The following is a 22,373-nucleotide window of genomic DNA, read 5'->3' on the forward strand; positions in this document are numbered from 1 at the left end:
TTATTTTCTCACCCTTCTAGAGACTGGAAGTCCTAGATCAAGAGCCAGGCATGTCAAGTTCTGGTAAGAGCTCTCTTCCTTGCGTTCAGACTGCTGCATTCTCTCTGTCCTCACATGGTGAACATTGAGTGCTCTGGTATCTTTTCCTCTTCAGATACGGATTTATTTAAAAAGGGCAGAACCATTATGATAAACCCTTATTTATCACCTCCTAGGCTGTATTTCCAAATACAGTCATTGTGGAGATGAGGGCTTCAGTGTTTGAGTTTGGAGGCAGGGCACAAACATTCAGTCCATAACACTCTGCTGCTGAGCTCTTCAAATTTAGGTCTTTCTCACACACAAGTACATTCATCCCATTCTAACACCCCTAAAGTCTTAACAAATTCCAGCATCAGCTGTAAAGTCTAAGGTCCAAAGTCTCATATAAATATCATTTAATCAGATTGGGTGAAACTTGATATGCAGTTTATCCTGAGGCCAAATTCTTTTCCAGCTGTGAGTCTGTGAAACCAGTCAAGTTATGGGCTTTTAAAATGCGATGATAGACAGGCAGAGGATAGATATTCCCATTCCAAAAGGAAGAACTACGGGAAAACAAATAAGGGCTGACAGGTCTGAAGCAACTCTAAAGGCTGGCAAGGCAAATTCCATTAGATCTTAAGACTCAAGAGTAACTCTCTTTGGCCTGATGTTCCGCCCTCCAGGCTGGCTGCAGTGGTAGTGTCACCCCGTGGTTCTGCAGGCAGCCGTCTCCGGCTCAGTGGAGTGGGGCTTCAGTTTTCTGTGAGGGCCTGCCCTCTGAAACCGAGGAGAAAGCAAGCAGCCTTACTCCCTGGGCCTGCGGAGGGAGCCGCAGCCCTCATGCTCTGTGAATTGTCTTAGGGGTTAATCTCTCCTTTCCTTGAAGGGTAACTCCTGTAAGCAGCCTTCTTTCATTCCACCTCATTTCTCATTTTCATTTAGTCTCTGACAGTGTTTCTGTTGCTACAGTCTCATTTCTCTTCTGGAACCTGCTACATGGCGGCTGATTGAATTTGTCCTTCATATCCATACTACTTTCCTTCACAGATGATTGTGGAGCAACTCCCTAGTATTCTCTTAAGAACAAGCTTTCTCTCTCTCTGGTGTTTTTTTTTTTTTTTTTCAGTATGGATAGGCTGAGAATTTTCCAAATCTTCAAGTTCTGGTGTCATTTTACTATTTCTTCTTCAATTCATGACTTTTCTTTCTCATTTTACTATATGCAGTCAGGAGGACCCAAATCACACCTTCAATATTTTGTGTAGAAATCTCCTTAGCTTCACTGTTTCTATTACCCATTCTTACATATGGATATTTTTGCAAGTGAGTAAAATATATGAGTTGAATTTTTTTCCTGTTATCTATCACTTTATATAGATTATCTGTGGTGGTTTAGTCACTAAGTTGTGTCCAACTCTTGTGACCCCATGAACTGTAGACAGCCAGGCTCCTCTTTCCATGGAATTTTCCAGGAAAATGTCCAGTATTCCAAGAATACTGGAGGGTGTTGCCATTTTCTTCTCCAGGAGATGTTCGTAACCCAGAAATTGAACCCAGGTCTCCTGCACTGCAGGCAGATTCTTTACTAACTGAGCTACTAGAGGATATCTATACATTAAATTAATTAGTTATTTAATTTTAACTAATTAATTAATTAGATACTTTAATTAGTCAATTTATTTACTGAAATTTGCTGAAATATTTTTCCTTGAAAGAAAAAGTTTTGATGGATGAAATTTATACTTGTGTAATCAACTGTCTGCAACAAAAACTCTTGGTGCCCTCTCTCTATTGCTTCTGGTCTCCCCATGTAGTACTCACCAGAGGGCTGCCAGCTGCTAATGTCTGCAACTCTTTCCTCTGGAGCTTATTTTGGTGGGGGGAACCCACTCTACATTGAATAATGTTAGCGCAACCTACTTTCTTTTCCCCTCTATCTTTAGTAAACTCTCCTCACCACTTAGACTTCAACCAACTACTGACAGAGTTATTGTCAATTTCCTCTCTTTCAGAGTATGGACTGTAACTCTGAGGCTCCAGTTCTCCATGGGTATCCAGAATTTGCCACTGAGTTCCAGCTACTTACTAGGAGATCTTGCTTAATATCACACACTTAGTTGACTACCTTTTGAGTAGTGTTCCACCAAATCTTGGAAATGCAGGATATGACTTTACTTTAGAAATTATTGCAGATTATACTATTTGTGGACATAGTCAAATATTTAAAAATCACACTGCATTAGAGTGGGCCTTAAGTCCAATGACAGTGTTCTTACAAGAAGCAAAAAATACAGACACAGAGTGAAGAAAGCCCTGAGAAGAGGGTGGTAGAGACTGAATGTGTGTTGCTACAAACTAATGGATGCCAGGAGCCATCAAAGCCTGGAAAAGGCAAGAGATGACTTAACCCTAGAGCCTTTAGGGTGAGACGACAACACCTTGAGTGAGAGGGTAAACATCTGTTATTTTAAGGAACCAAGTTTATAGCAATATGTCAGAACTAAAAAATAAGTATTTTCCTTTTTCTGCCTCACGTTTGTACTCCCCTATGTAATTTACTGGAAACATATTTGAAATAAACTACTCATAATTAAATCATAGATTTAAGACCAGGTAACCCAAAACAATATACTGAACAAATTCTTGTGATAAATACTGATTTTTATGAATTTTAATTTGTTCTTCTCAAATTTTCCAGTAACTAAATGCATAATAGTAGGGACACCTTTTGCACATCAGCACTCCCTGGCATCTCTATTGTCCTTGGATGGTTTACAGAGTTGTCATCCTTTGGGGTATAGTCAAGAGTTTGTAAATAGTGCTTCCCACACTCTCTCTCACACTTCTGAAAGCCAGGAGGATCACAGAGATGGCAGTTATGCCTCAGTTTTTGGCTGGAGCACAAGCTTCAAGATTTCTTGAAGAGATCTTTTCAAGAAACTTAGAGATAACAAAGGAACATTTCATGCAAAGATGTGCACAATAAAGGATAGGTATGGTATGGATCTAACAGAGGCAGAAGATATTAATAAGAGCTGGCAAGAATACACAGAAGAATGACACAAGAAAACATCTTCACAACCTAGATAACCACGCAGGTGTGATCACTTACCATCCTGGAACGTGAGCCACACATCCTGGAATGTGAAGTCAAGTAGGCTTAGAATACTACAAAAAAAGCTAATGGAGGGGGTGGAATTCCAGTTGAGCTATTTCATCTATTTCTAAAAGATGATGCTGTGAAAGTGCTGCAATCAATATGCCAGCAAATTTGGAAAACTCAGCAGTGGCCACAGGACTGGAAAAGGTCAGTTTTCATTCCAATCCCAAAGAAAGGCAATGCCAAAGAATGTTCAAACTACTGCACACTTGCACTGATCTCACATGCTAGAAAAGCAATGCTCAAAATTCTCCAAGATAGGCTTCAACAGTATGTGAACTGTGAGCTTCCAGATGTTCAGCTGGATTTAGAAAAGGCAGAGGAACCAGAGATCAAATTGTCAACATCCATTGGATTATTGATAAAGGAAGAGAGTTCCAGAAAAACATCTACTTCTGCTTTATTGTGGAGAAGTAAATGGCAACCCACTCCAGTATTCTTGCCAGGATAATCCCATGGATGGAGAAGCCTGGTAGGCTACACTCCACATGGTTGCAAAGCAACGGACATGACTGAGCAACTTCACTTTCACTTTCTGCTTTATTGACTATGCCAAAGCCTGTGACTGTGTGGATCACAACAAACTGTGGAAAATTCTGAAAGAGATGGGAATACCAGACCACCTGACCTGCCTCCTGAGAAATCTGTATGCAGGTCAGGAAGCAACACTTAGAACTGGACATGGAACAACAGACTGGTTCCAAATAGGAAAAGGGGTATGTCAAGGCTGCATCTTGTAACCTGCTTATTTAACTTATATGCAGAGTACTTCATGTGAAATGCCAGATTGAATGAAGCACAGCTGGAATCAAGATTTCTAGGAGAAATATCAATAACCTCTGCCGGGAGCCAAGTAATATTCCATTGTGTATATGTACCACAGCTTTCTTATGCATTCATCTGCTGATGGAAATCTGGGTTGCTTCCATGTCCTGGCTATTAGAAACAGCGCTATGATGAACATTGGGGTACATGTGTCTCTTTCAATTCTGGTTTCCTCGGTGTGTATGCCAAGCAGTGGAATTGCTGGGTCATATGGCAGTTCTGATAGATAGAGTGCCTGATGAACTATGGAATGAGGTTCATGACATTGTACAGGAGACAGGGATCAAGACCATCCCCATGGAAAAGAAAAGCAGAAAAGCAAAATGGCTGTCTAGGGAGGCCTTACAAATAGCTGTGAACAGAAGAGAAGCGAAAAGCAGAGGAGAAAAGGAAAAATATAAGCATCTGAATGCAGAGTTCCAAAGAATAGCAAGAAGAGATAAGAATGCCTTCTTCAGTGATCAATGCAAAGAAATAGAGGAAAACAACAGAATGGGAAAGACTAGAGATCTCTTCAAGAAAATTAGAGATACCAAGGGAGCATTTCATGCAAAGATGGGCTCGATAAAGGACAGAAATGGTATGGACCTAACAGAAGCAGAAGATATTAACAAGAGGTGGCAAGAATACACAGAAGAACTGTACAAAAAAGATCTTCAAGACCCAGATAATCACGATGGTGTGATTACTGACCTAAAGCCAGACATCCTGGAATGTGAAGTCAAGTGGGCCTTAGAAAGCATCACTACGAACAAAGCTAGTGGAGGTGATAGAATTCCAGTTGAGCTATTCCAAATCCTGAAAGACGATGCTGTGAAAGTGCTGCATTCAATATGCCAGCAAATTTGGAAAACTCAGCAGTGGCCACAGGACTGGAAAAGGTCAGTTTTCATTCCAATCCCAAAGAAAGGCAATGGCAAAGAATGCTCAAACTACCACACAATTGCACTCATCTCACATGCTAGTAAAGTAATGCTCAAAATTCTCCAAGTCAGGCTTCAGCAATACATGAACCATGAACTTCCTGATGTTCAAGCTGGTTTTAGAAAAGGCAGATGTACCAGAGATCAAATTGCCAACATCCGCTGGATCACGGAAAAAGCAAGACAGTTCCAGGAAAACATCTATATTTGCTTTATTGACTATGCCAAAGCCTTTGACTGTGTGGATCACAATAAACTGTGGAAAATTCTTCAAGAGATGGGAATACCAGACCACCTGACCTGCCTCTTGAGAAATCTGTATGCAGGTCAGGAAGCAACAGTTAGAACTGAACATGGAACAAGAGACTGGTTCCAAATAGGAAAAGGAGTACATCAAGGCTGTATATTGTCACCCTGATTATTTAACTTATATGCAGAGTACATCATGAGAGACACTGGACTGGAAGAAACACAAGCTGGAATCAAGATTGCCGGGAGAAATATCAATAACCTCAGATATGCAGATGACACCACCCTTATGGCAGAAAGTGAAGAGGAACTCAAAAGCCCCTTGATGAAAGTGAAAGTGGAGAGTGAAAAAGTTGGCTTAAAGCTCAACATTCAGAAAACAAAGATCATGGCATCTGGTCCCATCACTTCATGGGAAATAGATGGGGAAACAGTGGAAACAGTGTTGGACTTTATTTTTCTGGGCTCCAAAATCACGGCAGATGGTGACTGCAGCCATGAAATTAAAAGATGCTTACTCCTTGGAAGGAAAGTTATGACCAACCTAGATAGCATATTCAAAAGCGGACACATTACTTTGCCAACAAAGGTCCATCTAATCAAGGTATGGTTTTTCCTGTGGTCATGTATGAATGTGAGAGTTGGACTGTGAAGAAGGCTGAGCACCTAAGAATTGATGCTTTTGAACTGTGGTGCTGGAGAAGACTCTTGAGAGTCCCTTGGACTGCAAGGAGATCCAACCAGTTCATTCTGAAGGAGATCAGCCTTAGGATTTCTTTGGAAGGAATGATGCTAAAGCTGAAACTCCAGTACTTTGGCCACCTCATGCGAAGAGTTGACTCCTTTAAAAGACTCTGATGCTGGGAGGGATTGGGGGCAGGAGGAGAAGGGGACGCCAGAGGATGAGATGGCTGGATGGCATCACTGACTCGATGGACTTGAGTCTGAGTGAACTCCGGGAGTTTGTGATGGACAGGGAAGCCTGGTGTACTACGATTCATGGGGTCACAAAGAGTCGGACACAACTGAGCGACTGAACTGAACTGAACTGAACTGATGGCAGTTCTATTTCCAGTTTTTAAGGAATCTCCACACTGTTCTCCATAGTGGTTGTACTAGTTTGCATTCCCACCAACAGTGTAAGAAGGTTCCCTTTCCTCCACTCCTTCTCCAGCATTCATTGCTTGTAGACTTTTCGATAACAGCCATTCTGACTGGTGTGAAATGATACCTCATTGTGGTTTTGATTTGCATTTCTCTGATAATGAGTGATGTTGAGCATCTTTTCATGTGTTTGTTGGCTATCTGTATATCTTCTTTGGAGAAATGTCTGTTTAGTTCTTTGGCCCACTTTTTATTGGGTCTTTTATTTTTCTGGACTTGAGCTGCAGTAGTTGCTTGTATATTTTTGAGATTAATTCTTTGTCCATTGCTTTGTTTGCTATTATTTTCTTCCATTCTGAAGGCTGTCTTTTCACCATGCTTATAGTTTCCTTTGTTGTGCAGAAGCTTTATATTTTAATTAGGTCCCATATGTTTATTTTTGCTTTTATTTCCAATATTCTGGGAGGTCTGTCCTAGAGGATCCTGCTGTGATTTATGTCGGAGAGTGTTTTGCGTATGTTCTCCTCTAGGAGTTTAATAGTTTCTGGTCTTACATTTAGATCTTTAATCCATTTTGAGTTTATTTTTGTGTATGGTGTTAGAAAATGTTCTAGTTTCATTCTTTTACAAGTTGTTGACCAGTTTTCCCAGAACCATTTGTTAAAGAGATTGTCTTTAATCCATTGTATATTCTTGCCTCCTTTGTCAAAGATAAGGTGTCCATAGGTGCGTGGATTTATCTCTGGGCTTTCTGTTTTGTTCCATTGATCTGTATTTCTGTCTTTATGCCAGTACTATACTGTCTTGATGACTGTGGCTTTGTAGTAGAGCCTTAAGTCAGGCAGGTTGATTCCTCCAGTTCCATTCTTCTTTCTCAAGATAGCTTGCAAATGATGATGGTTTCTTTCAAATTATTGGCAAGAAGAATTTTCTACTCCTAGCAAATTTGAAGAAACTCCAGTATAATAATATTAGTTTGTACTTTTATAAAAAGTAAAATTATTACCAGGGGAATTGATTTAATTGTAGTCTCATGAAATGTTGCTACAACAATTTCTAGCTGATGAAAGCAGTTAGGATTTTGTCACAATAACCAAATTGATTAATAATAGATGCTATCCAAAGAACATTTTCTAGGCATTATGTTTTAGGTAAATTGTAGCTAGATAAATATGAATTGTAAATCAATACTATAAGGAATGATATAGGCCTATTTACTATTATTTATACCTAAATATTCAGAGAAGGCAATGGCAACCCACTCCAGTACTCTTGCCTGGCAAATCCCATGGATGCAGGAGCCTGGTAGGCTGCGGTCCTTGGGGTCGCTAGGAGTCGGACACAACTGAGTGACTTCACTTTCACTTTTTGCTTTCATGCTTTGGAGAAGGAAATGGCAACCCACTCCAGTGTTCTTGCCTGGAGAATCCCAGGGATGGGGGAGCCTGGTGGGCTGCCGTCTCTGGGGTCACACAGAGTTGGACACGACTGAAGCGACTTAGCAGCAGCATACCTAAATATTAAAATCTTAAAATATTTCTTTAATACTTGTTTGTAGATTTAAGAGGAGTCATTTAATGTAATGATTCCAGTGGTTTAGTAGTAGTATTATGTTATTATAAAAGATTTAGGTGAAAATGATGATGTTGTTACATTATTGTAAAGTACTTTTTCCATTCACAGCCCAACTCATTGCATTTATAGAATTGCTTGGTTTCATAATTCGTATCAATAGAACCTAAAAAGTAATTTTCAATAATGAAATAGCATTTAAATCCTAGGTTCAGTGTTTGTATAAATAAGAACAAGTCCAGTCTGTTCTTCTGAAAATGTTACTGGGTAAATTTGATCATGATTATTTATTAAACAGCACTGAAGAAATGCATAGTGGGGTTATGACAATAAACAATTATTTGAAGCATTTCTATCTTATCAGATTTTATTAACCACTATCTACTGCTGATTTATAAAATTCTTGATGACAGGCAGAATATTTATCAACAATACTGTGGCATTGTGCTTATCCTTTTAAATCTTCACTTACTGAAAGAGTGAGAAGAGGGTGGCAAAAATTAAGCAGGGCTTTGTAGGAAAAATAATATGACAATTTTTCCCTTACCTGAGACAGTAATTGGAAAAAAGAAAGAGCAGGAATACAATTTCTATGCTACTCACATATCTTTTGGTATTAAATTAAATTACACTAATGATTAAAATTTATGATCTGTATAGTTTTAATTAAAATACTATCAAACCTTATGATATAAACACATTAACTCAATGCTAATATAAAGGACTAGCAGTGCCTCACATATACAATTCCACCAAGGGTGTGTTATTTTTTCCTTCTTTCAAATCATGCTCAATTTAGCTAACTAAAAATATATGTATATTTTACATGTATATCTGGAAAATATTTAGAAAAAATAAAACTGTGTAACCTAGAAAAAAGAAAACTACATATAATCCTTATGGATTTTTACTGCTAATGAATTTAATACTAATGAGCACTAATGAATATTAATACCAATATTCATGAATCAATGGTTTATTAACATTTATATTTTTAGACCCTCTGGAGGAGGGCATAGCAATTCACTTCCGTATTCTTGCCTGGATAATCCCCATGGTCAGAGGAGCCTGGTGGGCTCAGTCCACGGGGCTGCAAAGAGTCGGACATGAATGAGCGACTAAGGACACATAATATTTAAAAATTCTTTATATATGCTTTTTCAGTAAACAAATGTTTAAATCAGTAGGTATATGTGATTGGCTGAATAGTGGACCCCAAAGATGTTCATGTTCTAATCCCTGTAAATGTCTTTTTTATGACAAAAGAGCCTTTGCATATATGACTGTTTAAAGGGTGTTATCCAGGTGAACCTGATAAAATTACAAAGATCCTTGTAAGAGGAGGCAGGCTCAGGGAAATAGTGAAAGTCGCTCAGTCACGTCTGACTCTTTGCAACCCCATGGACTTTAGCCTGCCAGGCTCCTCTGTCCATGGACTTCTCCAGGAAAGAATACTAGAGTGGGTAGCCACTCCCTTCTCCAGGTATCTTCCTAATCCATGGATCGAACCCACGTCTCTCACATTGCAGGTGATTATTTAACATATGGGCCACCAGGGGAGTCCAGATACTGCAGTAGGTAGTCTATCCCTTCTCCAGGGGATCTTTCCACACCAGAAATTGAATTGGGTCTCCTGCATTGTAGGTGGATTCTTTACAAGCTGAATTACTAGAGGTTAACATAATTAAGGAAACAGAAAAACATTGGAAAATACTAAGATGCTGACTTTGCGGGAGGGAAATGGAGCCAAGAGGAAAAGAATGTAAGGAATACAGTTCTAGAAGCTAGAACAGGCAAGGAAACTAATTATTTTCTAAAGCTTCAAGAGGGAGCATGATCTAACCAGCAACATGCATTTGGTCCCTTAAAGCTCATTTCAGATTTCCAAGCTCCAGAACTTTAAGATTTACATCTTTTTTGTTGTAAGCCCCTAAACTGTGGTAATATGTTACAGCAGTGATACCAAACTAACAAAGCATCCTATACAAAAAGGAAGGTAAAACCATAATTACGATTTTATTATAGTAACAGCTAGTCTGGACTTCTCAGATGGCCCAGTGATAAGAATCCGCCTGCCAATGAAGGAGATGTGGGTTCGATCCCTGGGTTGGGAAGATCCCCCCAAGAAGAAAATGGCAACCCACTCCAGTATTTTTGCCTGGGAAATCCCATGGACAGAGGACCCTGGCATGGGATATGCCTAGCATGGACAGAGGAGTTGTAGTCCATGGGTTTGCAAAGTGTTGGACCCAACTGAGCAGCAACAACAGCTAGTCTAGATCAGCTTGCAAATGCTTTTACTACTTTCTCACTTTCCATTGGTCCATCAGCTCTCAGCAACCTCACATTGACTCCTCTTCCTCAGTCTAGTTTTAGTTAGTTAGTTAGTTCAGTCGCTCAGTTGTGTCCAACTCTTTGCGACCCCATGAATCACAACACGCCAGGCCTCCCTGTCCATCACCAACTCCTGGAGTTCACTCAAACTCACATCCATCGAGTCGGTGATGCCATCCAGCCATCTCATCCTCTGTTGTTCCTTTTTCCTCCTGCCCCCAATCCCTCCCAGCATTGGAGTTTTTTCCAATTAGTCAACTCTTCGCATGAGGTGGCCAAAGTACTGGAGTTTCAGCTTTAGCATCATTCCTTCCAAAGAACACCCAAGGCTAATCTCCTTTAGAATGGACAGGTTGGATCTCCTTGCAGTCCAAAGGACTCTCAAGAGTCTTCTCCAACACCACAGTTCGAAAGCATCAATTCTTCGGCACTCAGCTTTCTTCACAGTCCAACTCTCACACCCATACATGACCACAGGAAAAACCATAGCCTTGACTAGACAAACTTTTGTTGGCAAAGTAATGTCTCTGCCTTTGAATACGCTATCTAGGTTGGTCATAACTTTCCTTCCAAGGAGTAAGCATCTTTTAATATCATGGCTGCAGTCACCATCTGCAGTGATTTTGGAGCCCCCCAAAATAAAGTCTGACACTGTTTTCAGTGTTTCCTGATCTATTTGCCATGAATTGATGGGACCAGATGCCATGATCTTTGTTTTCTGAATGTTGAGCTTTAAGCCTTTTCACTCTCCTCTTTCACTTTCATCAAGAGGCTTTTTAGTTCCTCTTCACTTTCTAGTTTATCTGCTTTATAATAGTTGCCAGTTTCTGTGATAAATGTTTAAAATACAAACAACACATTTATGGACTTTCCTGGCAGTCCAGCAGTTAAGACTCTGTGCTTCCAATGCAGGGGATGCAGGTTTGGCTCCTGGTTGGAGAACTAAGATCCCACATGTCAGATGGTGAGGTAATAAAAAATTAAAATAAATAACACATTTATTAAGATATGATCCCTGTTTTGCAAGATTAGCATGGAATTCTAATAGGAAAATAAAACATAAAAAAAAAGATTACAAATTGGGGCTCTAGAGCTGTTCTATCCAGTGCAGTAACCACTAGCCAAAGGTGGCTACTGAGCACTTTAAATATGATTAGTTTGGGTCAAGATGTACTTAACATAAGGATAAGATACATACTGGATATTGATACTGATTCAGGTTTGCTTGTTCAACATACAGCAAACCAACTGCTAAGATTCCAGTGTTTGCAACACAGAAAAGATTTATCCACAAAGCGGTCAAGTGATGAGATAAGAGAAAAAGTCTCAAATCCATCTCCCTGAAGTCCAAGGACTTGGGATATTTATGAGATAAAGAAACACAGTTGCCTGAGGTGTGGAAAGTGTGGTGAAGGCTAATTGGAGATGAGAAAAAAATGAAGTAACAGTCCTTCTGTGCAGGTGCAACTAAGCTAGTCTTCTTCATGAGATGTATGTTCAGAAAATGGCAGCCTAACATGTTCAGAGGGTGGATTTTGGTGTCCCATTGGACAATGGGACATTCACAGGTGCCAGTTGGATGCTTGGCGGTCCAAATCAGTCTTAGATGGCTGGAGCTTGAACCTGTATACCAGATGCTTCCAAGTTCCTGTGATGTCAGATAATTTCATTATCTGAAGCTGATGCTACACTTCAACAGTGTAAACCCATACTTGCCACAATCTCCATAACAATCTAGCAAGGTCAGTCAATGACCTTCATGGAAGATTTTCTGTACTGTTTTTCTTTGAATCCTCAGTGTCTTGAAGAGTTGATAACCCACAAAAAGAAATCATAATATGTTGTAGAAATAAATGAGAAGGTGGATGAAAAAATATATAAAATTTTGCTTTTGAAGGCTGTCGATGAAGTACACTTGGCATATCTTATGTTAAAATTGGTATTTTTGAAATTTGATAAATTTATTGATTTTAGGGTACTGTGTCATTTTTCATTTTAAGTGGCATTCATTGCAAGGCTATTTTCCAATTGTATCTAATACTCAATAGCTCTTCTCTGAAGTAATAATTATTCTGTAGAAGATCTTGGTTGTATTCTTCTCTCTCTTTCTACATCTTTGTCATGCTCTCAAATTTGGCTGCATTCAGGAGAAATCAAGCTGAACTCATTCAGGAAACAAAGAAAGTTCTTTCCAAACCATGTGATAAGGTTAAATGAAAGAGCTGCCTTCGGCAGACAAGAGATCTTTTCTGATGAATTAAATTATACAGTCCATTAGGGTAGGAAATATATATCCTGACAATTTGATTTAACACATGGATCACGTATTTAGCCCTAGGACTGAATTATATCATCAATAGTTGCTTTTGGGTTGCTTCCACAAGTAAAATATTAATGTCCAAACCTCTGAATGACACCACCTTTTCATCTTTTTAGTTATGAAATGAACATTTATTGAGTATACTATGTAGAAATAATGCCATAGAGAAGCTTGAATTCTAATAGAAAAGATTGACTTTTAAAATAATGAAAAGATGTGATAATATCTATGAGTATACAATGCTTGTAAAATCCTATGAGTGTACAGAAGATGGGGGAAATCATTTTTTATTAGTACCTAGCCATGAATAACGTTGTTGGTTTCCTGAGATGACCCTTCAGGTTCAATAATGAGTAGAGAAATAGACAAAGAATACCATATAGGCTTCTTTTCTCCATTGTTAAGAATCTTTCTTGCTAAACCTGAATATAATATTAGATCTTTCTCAACATAACAATCCAGGCAGATGCTACTAATTAATCAATGTTGATTGGTCCTCAAGATAAAAACTTTTCATTATTTTTGTTGATGTAGATAAAATTCTGATGAAACTAAAGTTTTACCAAAGAGTATTCTGCCAAGAACATACAGCACATCAACCTTAAGAACATCCAGTAAGAAAGTCAAATTTACTTGCCGTTATGAATTACATCCAACCATATAAACATGCCCTGAATATAAATTATATGTAAGTGTATGTGTATATATGTGTATATAGGTAGGTAGGTTTGCATATATGTATCTATGTCACGAATGTATATGTGTGTGTTTATGCTATTTTGGAATTTCTTGATTCATGTTTAAAAGGTATAATGTTGGAAAATTAATTTTTATATTCTAAGTACATTGAATTATTAGATATAATGTGATTATGATAAATATGTGCTGAATCCCACCAAACATGTATGAAAAAGTAACAACTTCTAAATAAAGGGACATACTTCAGAAATATTTAATCTTATTAACACTTTATAAAAATATAACAAAGATACATTATATAATTGAAAAAAAACTTCTCATAGGAAAGCCAAAATTAGAATTGAAGGTAGAGATATATACAACCTTATATTTAGAAAATGGATTCATGTCAATATATGGCAAAACCAATACAACATTGTAAAGTAATTAGCCTCCAATTAAAATAAAAAAAAATTATATTATAAAATAAAAAAAAAGAAAACGGAATTTAACATTCCAAACTCTGTTCTTGGATGTAGCACTTTTTTCATATATAATTCTCTAAATATGTTTATTGCACATAATATGTTAAGAAAGCACAGCATCTCTTCATTTGAATAACTTCTTTGAGATCTGTTACTTATTTTCCACATTGGATTGTACTTGGTTAGGCTACTGCAATTTTTTTCTAATGATGAGTGTCATTCCATTGCCATTATTTTTATATCATTTTTGATTAGCCATTAACTCAACATGTGAACTATGAAACTGTTGTTCATAAGGTAAATATTAACTTCATTTATTTCTTATGACATTTTTACATGAGAAACAGAGCTGCTAACATAATTACAAGATGGTCTGAAGCTGTTAATTTCACAAAGTTCATTGTGATTTCATTGGAAGTCTGTGGATTATCATGGTTGCCAATTAATTTATACAGTGTAATGAGTGCTTTATTTCATTCATCAGAAATTAAAAAGATGTCTACATTACAGTTTTGTGGTTTTACAAAGACTCAGTTATCCTTTATTCCATACATAATGGCAGTGAAATTGGTTTCCAGATATGATGCCTTTCAAATACTCATTAAGAATAACAGAATTAGAAATAAATTTCTGTTATAAAACATTTCCAGTGCAAAATCTTATAACATATTATTATTTTCATCTTTTGAGTTACCTTTGAAAGAGTATTTTTCAGACAAATGCTGTCACAATTTATTGTATATATTTTCACTACTATATTATACCTCACACTCTCAAAATACTATTTTGCTTTTAGTGAAACTCTGTCCACATACTACTCAATAATCATCAAAACAATATTAAAAGATTGACATATATATTTTTATTGCATAGTGAAATCATAATTTCACTGTAACTTTCCTTTGATATTTCAAGTGATATATGTGAGCAAGTATTTTTGCTGCCTTTATTCTTCACTAATACAATACCTCTTTTTTTTTTCCCAAAGTGAGTCATGAACCATTAGCTTAAACTAACAATAAAATCAAATTCCTGTGGTTCTAATTGCATGCATTTTTATTTTTCAATTTGGAGAGCTTTACAAAGCACACAATGTTCAACTTTTTATAACCTTCCACTCTTAAAATATTTTATTGTGGTCATAGCTTGCATGTTCCTTGAAAATTTTAGGTCCTTTAGGTTCCTTGAAAATTATAGGTCATGGTTTATGAGCACAAAATATTTTAATTTAAAAATCTATCACTATTTCTTTTTCTATAAAGAAACCACTCAGATACTTTCTGATAAGTATGGACATTCAGTATTCTCAATGACAGCTATATAGATTGCCTTTTGTTCATGTCCCATTTTTTTCCAGCATTTCTTTCTAATGCTTATTGTTGATTCATTTAATTACTGATGGATAGTCAAGAGCTCACTATAATTTGACTCTCATTGGAAGTCAAAGTAAAGGTTTATTTTTCAAGTAAGTTTTATTACTCTAGTACCTTTGACCTTAGAACAATTGTCAAAAATTCTCCTTGACCAAATTTTAATTAGACAAATCTGAGCCCATTTTTCTGAATAGGCTTCATCGTTGAGGCTGCCTTGGTCTGCCTAGCCCAGTTGAGGCAAGAATCCTGTTAAGTCAGGTTTGTTGTTCTTGTTCAGTCATTAAGTTGTATCTGAATCTGTAACCCTATTTACTGCAGCACACCAGGATTTCCTGTCCTTCACTACCTTCCTAAAAGTGAAGTCGCTCAGTCGTGTCTGACTCTTTGTGACCCCATGGACTGTAGCCTACCAGGCTCCTCTGTCCATGGGATTTTCCAGGCAATAGTCTTGGAGTGGATTGCCATTTCCTTCTCCAGGGGATCTTTCCAACCCAGGGATCAAACCCAGGTCTCCCGCATTGTAGACAGATGCTTTACCATCTGAGCCACCAGGGAAGTCCTAAGCATGCTCAAATACATGTCCATTGAGTCAGTGATGCCATCTAAACATCTCATCCTCTGCCACACCCTTATCCTTTTGCCTTTAATCTTTCCCAGAATCAGGGTCTTTTCCAATGAGTTGTCCCTTTGCATCAGGTGGCCAAAGTATTATAGCTTCACCTTTGGCATCAGTCCTTCCAATGAATATTTAGGGTTGATTTCCTTTAGGATTGACTGGTTTGATCTCCTTGAAGTCCAAAAGACTCTTCTCCAGCACAATTCGAAAGCATCAATTTTCAGCTCACAACTTTCTTTATGGTTAAACAATATATTGGACTATATGGACCTTTATACGCAAAGTGATGTCTCCACTTTTTAAAAATATCTAGGTTTGTCATAGTTTTTCTTTCAAGAGGCAAGCACCTTTGAATTTCACTGCAGTCGCCATATGCAGTGACTTTAAAGCCCAAGAAAATAAAGTCTGTCACTGTTCTCACTTTTCTTCCTATTTGCCATAAAGTGATGAGGCCAAAAGCCATGATCTTAGTTTCTTGAATGTTGAGTTATAAGCCAGCTTTTTCACTCTCCTCTTTCACCCTCATCAAGAGACTCCTTAGTTTCTCTTCACATTCTTCCATAAGAATGGTATCATCTGCATATTTGAGGTTATTGATATTTCTCCTGGAAATCTTGAATCCAACTTGTGATTCATCCAGTCCAGCATTTTGCATGATGTAAACTGCATACAAGTTAAATAAGGTGACCATATACAGGCTTATTGTACTCCTTTCCCAATTTTGAACCAGTCTATTGTTTCATGTAAAGTTCTAATTATGGCTTCTTGACCTGCACACAGTTTTTCAGGAGACAGGTAAGGTGGTTTGGTATTCCCATCTCTTTAAGAATTTTTTACAGTTTGTTGTCAGCCACACAAAGGCATTAGAGTAGTCAATGAGTCAGAAGATAATTCTTTTCTGAAATTCCCTTTCTTTCTCTATGATCCAACAAGTGTTGGCAATATGATCTCTGATTCCTCTGCTGTTTCTAAACCAAGCTTGTATATATGGAAGTTCTCAGTTTACATACTGCTAAAGCCTAGCTTAAAGAATTTTGAGCATAACTTTCCTAGCAGATGAAATGAGTGCAATTGTAGAGTAGCTTGAATAGTCTTTGGCATTGCGCTTCTTTGGGATTAGAATGAAAACTGACTTTTCCAGTCCTGTGGTCACATCTGTTTTCTATATTTGTTGACATATTGAGTGCAGCAGTATAACAGCATCAAGTTTTAGGATTTTGAACGGCTCAGTGGAAATCCTACCACCTCCACTAGCTTTGTTCACAGTAACATTTTCTAAGGATCACTTGACTTCACACTCCAAGATATCCTGCTGTAGGTGTGTGACCACACCATCATGGTTATCCAGGTCATTAAGGTCTTTTTTCTATAGATCTTCTGTGTATGTGTGCCACTTCTTCTTAATTTCTTCTGCTTCTCTTAAATTCTTTCTGTTTCTGTCCTTTATTATGCCCATCATTTTATGAAATATTCCCTTGATATCTCCAGTTTTCTTGGGGAAATTTCTAGTCTTTCCCATTCTATTGTTCTCCTCTATTTCTTTGTATTGTTCATTTCAGAAGGCTTTCTTATCTCTCCTTGGTGTTTTCCAGAATACTGCATTGAGTTGGGTATATCTTTCCCTTTCTCCCTTGCTTTTCACTTCTCTTCTTTTCTCAGCTGTTTGTAAAGCCTCCTCAGAGAACCACTTTGCCATCTTGCATTTCTTTTTCCTTGGGATGTTTTTGATCATTGTCTCCTATACAGTGTTAGGAACCTCTGTCCATAGTTCTTCAGGAACTCTGCCTACCAGATCTAATCCCTTGAATCTATTCATTACTTCCACTATAATTATGAGGGATTTGATTTAGGTCATACCTGAATGGCCTAGTGATTTTCCCTACTTTCTTCAATTTAAGCCTTAATTTAGAAATAAGAAGTTCATAATCTGAGCCAAAGTCAGCTCCATGTCTTGTTGCTAACTGTTTAGAGCTTCTCCATCTCTGGCTGCAAAGAAGATGGTCAATCTGATTTCATTATTGGCAGCCTGGTGATGTCTATGTGTAGGGTCTCTTGGGCTCTTGGAAAAGGCTGGTTGCTAGAACCAGCCTGTTCTTTTGACAAAACTGTGAGGTTTGATTCTGTTTAAATTTGTACCCCAAGGCCAAACTTGCCTGTCCCTCCACCTATCACTTAACTTCCTATTTTTGCATTCCTATTCCCTATGATGAAAAGGGCATCTTTTTGGTGTTAGTTCTAGAAGGTCTTGTAGGTCTACATAGAACCAGTGAACTTCAGCTTCGTGGTTTGGGCAAAGACTTGGATTACTGTGATGTTGAATGGTTTGCCTTGGAAATGAACTGAGATCATTATGTTGTTTTTGAGATTACACCCAAGCACTGCATTTTGGACTCTTGTTGACTATGAGAGCTACTCCATTTTTTCTAAGGGATTCTTACCCACAGTAGTAGATATAACGGTTATCTGTATCGAATTCTCCCATTCCTGTCCATTTTAGTTCACTGATTTCTAAGATGTCAGTGTTCACTCTTGCCATATCCTGCTTGACCATGTCCAATTTACCTTGAACATGGACCTAACATTCAGGTTCCTGTGAAATGCTGTTCTTTACACCACTAGACTTTACTTTTACCACAAAACACATCCACTACTGAGCATTGTTTTTCAGTTGCTTCATTCTTACTGGTCTGTGTGTGTGTGTGTGTGTTAAGTCACTTTAGTCGTGTCAGACTCTTTGCAACCTTATGGACTGTAGCTGACCAGGTTCCTCTGTCAATGGGAATTTCCAGGCAAGAATACTGGAGTAGGTTGCCATGTTCTCCTCCAGGGGATCTTCCAGACCCAAGGACTGAACCTGAGTCTCTTATGTCTCCCACATTGGCAGGTGGGTTCTTTATCACTAATGTCACCAAGATTTTAGTAATTGCCCTCCACTCTTCCCCAATAGCACCTTCTGGATAGTTTTTGACCTGAAGAGGTCTCATCTTCCACTGTCATATCATTTTGCCTTTTCATACTGTCTATGGGGTTCTTTGGGGCTACCATGATGGCTCAGCTGTAAAGCATTCACCTTCAATCAGGAGCCACAGGAGACACAGATTCTATCCATGGGTTGGGAAAATCCCCTAGAGGAGGGCATGGCAACCCACTCCAGTATTCTTGCCTGGAGAACCCCATGAACAGTGGAGCCTGGTGGACTACAGTCCATGTGGTCACAAAGAGTCAGATTCAACTGAAGCAACTTGGCAGGCACACGTGGCATTCTCCAGGCAAGAATACTGGAGTGGGTTGCCATTTCCTCCTCCAGTGGGCCACTGTTTTTTCAGAATTATTCACTCTGACCCATCCATCTTGGGTGGCCCTGCATAGCATTGCCCATAGCTTGGTTGAGTTATGGAAGCCCTTTCACCATGACAAGGCTGTGATCCATGAAGGGGCTTCCCAGATATTGATGCTTTAATTGGTAGTCACATTAGGAAGGAGCTATAAATCGCTTAGTTTGTTTGACTATTTGGCCTTTAGTAATAACTCAATATTCAGGATAGATAGATACACATAAAGGAATTTGAGGACAGACTGCCTTTGTTTAAAAAAAAAAAGTATCCATCTTCTCTTGTACCGATAGGAAGAGCACATTTCTTGTTGGATACACAAGATGTCAACAGTGAAGAAACAATCTAAAGACTATGTTTTTTGCACTAAACTATTTTTCGCATGCAATATTAATTTTGACTTGCATTCAAATTAATGCAAGGAAATAAACATCGAATTTTTTGACTCAAGTAAATTAGAACTGTCATACTGCTATTATTTACATCAAGATATATGACAGCTCTGTCATTAAATTAAATATTACAAGGTTAGTGAGAAAATTCTAATTTGATTTCCATGTCCAAGCTGACTCAACATATATAAACATAATTCTTTTAAGATTGAGAATCACAGTAGTATAAACTTATTAAAATAGAAAATCATCAAAAAGCTTCTTTAAAAATAATCAGAATTTAATCATGATTATCATGATAAGGGCAAAGTAAGATTAAGTCAGAATGATGCATCTGACAGACCTTTTGAACAAATCTAAATATTATTTATATTTTGGTATATAAATGTATATATATTTATATACAAATATACTATTTGGTATTTTAAGGTATCTAATGGGGCTTCCCTAGTGGCTCAGAAGTAAAGAATCCACCTGCAAGGCAAGAGTCGTAGGAGATGTAGGTTCAATCCCTGGGTCGGGAAGATCCCCAGGCATGGCAACCCGCTTCCGTATTCTTGCCTGGAGAATCCCATGGACAGAGGAGCCTTGTGGGCTACAGTCCACAGGGTCGCAAAAAGTTGGACATGACTGAAGCAACTTAGCAACAACCAAAAACATATGCATAAGTATTCTCTTGCCTTGTATTATTATTTTTCAAGAAGTTGTCCAATATTAGGAAGTCTAGTTCTTTGTAATCTCAAAGGATCTTTTCCTCAAATCTCACATTTTGTTCAATTTCATGATACTGAAATTTATGTCCTCAGGTTTCAATTTATATTCATAAATGTCTGGAGCTAGACATATTTTAAATTTTCACTGTATGAACTTATAGGAAGTTATATTGTTTGGAAGGGGTTTAAAAATGAAATTTTCATATTACACACCTCTGTATTGTTTTCACTATTATTAAAATATATATATTTTTACTATTTTTATAAAAGAAGTTGGAAATGCACCTCATGTCACTAAATTACCATATAAATGAATTCATACAAAATCTTGTTCAATTAAACATCATATCTTCCTCTTTTTTTCTTTTTATTTCTCCCTTTCAAACACTATTACAGGGAAATGTTGTAAGGTAATAAATTTATGAAAATGATTTTGAGGTGAATGAGTTAGTTCACAGAATAAATAAATCTTATTCAGTGTATAGCTACTGAAAATAAGAATCAAAAGTAGAGTTCTATAATTATCCAACCTGGAACAAAAACATATTAGACATCTTCACATCCTAATCCATGAAAACTTATTAGACCAAAAACATACCAGACATCTTTACATCCTAATCTATGCTCAGTCTGTACCTCTTCAGTGTGAGTAAAACATCCTAATATTTTAAACTTACATCTTTCAATTTAATGTAAGCAAAATACTGTTGACAAATGAAAAAAGAAACAAGAGCAATAGCAGATGATATTATAATTCTTTATACTATAAACTTTTATGAAACTGATGATGAGGATGAAGTAAATAGATTTTGGAATCAGAGGAGAATTAAAAGCTCCAGCTATTGTTATAATCATTTTAAAATTATCTAATTTATAATAGACCCTTGTTTCTGAAATTACAAATTAGTTTCATCATTAAATAAAAAAATACTTTGACACTTTTTCTGTTACATAAGCAATGATATTTCAACTAGAACTGAAAGGCAGAACTTCAGTTCTATTTTTGTTAAACCATCAAATATCAACACAAGTGGTTTAACAAAAACATATCCTGTATTTTCTTCTCAGGTTTGAACTGAGTTATAAACATCAGTTCAGTTCAGTCACTCAGTCGTGTCTGACTCTTTGCAACTCCATGAACTGCAGCATGCCAGGCCTCCCTGTCCATCACCAACTCCTGGAGTTCACTCAGACTTACATCCATCGAGTTGGTGATGCCATCCAGCCATCTCATCCTCTGTAGTCCCCTTCTCCTCCTGCCCCCAATCACTCCGAGCAACAGAGTCTTTTCCAATGAGTCTTTTCCAATGAGTCAACTCTTCGCATGAGGTTGGCCAAAGTATTGGCTTTAGCCTCATTCCTTCCAAAGAACACCCAGGACTGATCTCCTTTAGGATGGACTGGTTGGATCTCTTTGCAGTCCAAGGGACTCTCAAGAGTCTTCTCCAACACCACAGTTCAAAAGCATCAATTCTTCGGTGCTCAGCTTTCTTCACAGTCCAAGTCTCACATCCATACATGACCACTGGAAAAACCATAGCCTTGACTAGACAAACCTTTGTGGGCAAAGTAATGTCTCTGCTTTTCAATATGCTCTCTAGGTTGGTCATAAGTTTCCTTGCAAGGAGTAAGCATCTTTTAATTTCATGGCTGCAATCACCATCTGCAGTGATTTTGGAGCCCCCCAAAATAAAGTCTGACACTGTTTCCACTGTTTCCCTATCTATTTCCCATGAAGTGATGGGACCAGATGCCATGATCTTCATTTTCTGAATGTTGAGCTTTAAGCCAACTTTTTCACTCTCCTCTTTCACTTTCATCAAGAGGCTTTTTAGTTCCTCTTCACTTTCTGCCATAAGGGTGGTGTCAGCTGCAATATCTGAGGTTATTGATATTTCTCCTGGCAATCTTGATTCCAGCTTGTGTGTCTTCCAGTCCAGCGTTTCTCATGATGTACTCTGCATATCAGTTAAATAAGCAGGGTGAGAATATACAGCCTTGACGTACTCCTTGTCCTATTTGGAACCAGTCTGTTGTTCCATCTCCAGTTCTAACTGTTGCTTCCTGACCTGCATATAGGTTTCTCAAGAGGTAGGTCAGGTGGTCTGGCATTCCAATCTCTTTCAGAATTTTCCACAGTTTAATGTAATCCACACAGTCAAAGGCTTTGGCATAGTCAATAAAGCAGAAATAGATGCTTTTCTGGAACTCTCTTGCTTTTTCGATGATCCAGCGGATGTTGGCAATTTGATCTCTGATCAACATCCAAGGTA

The sequence above is a fragment of the Bos indicus x Bos taurus genome, chromosome 1 (genome assembly GCF_003369695.1).
Source record: "Bos indicus x Bos taurus breed Angus x Brahman F1 hybrid chromosome 1, Bos_hybrid_MaternalHap_v2.0, whole genome shotgun sequence".
NCBI lineage: Eukaryota > Metazoa > Chordata > Mammalia > Artiodactyla > Bovidae > Bos > Bos indicus x Bos taurus.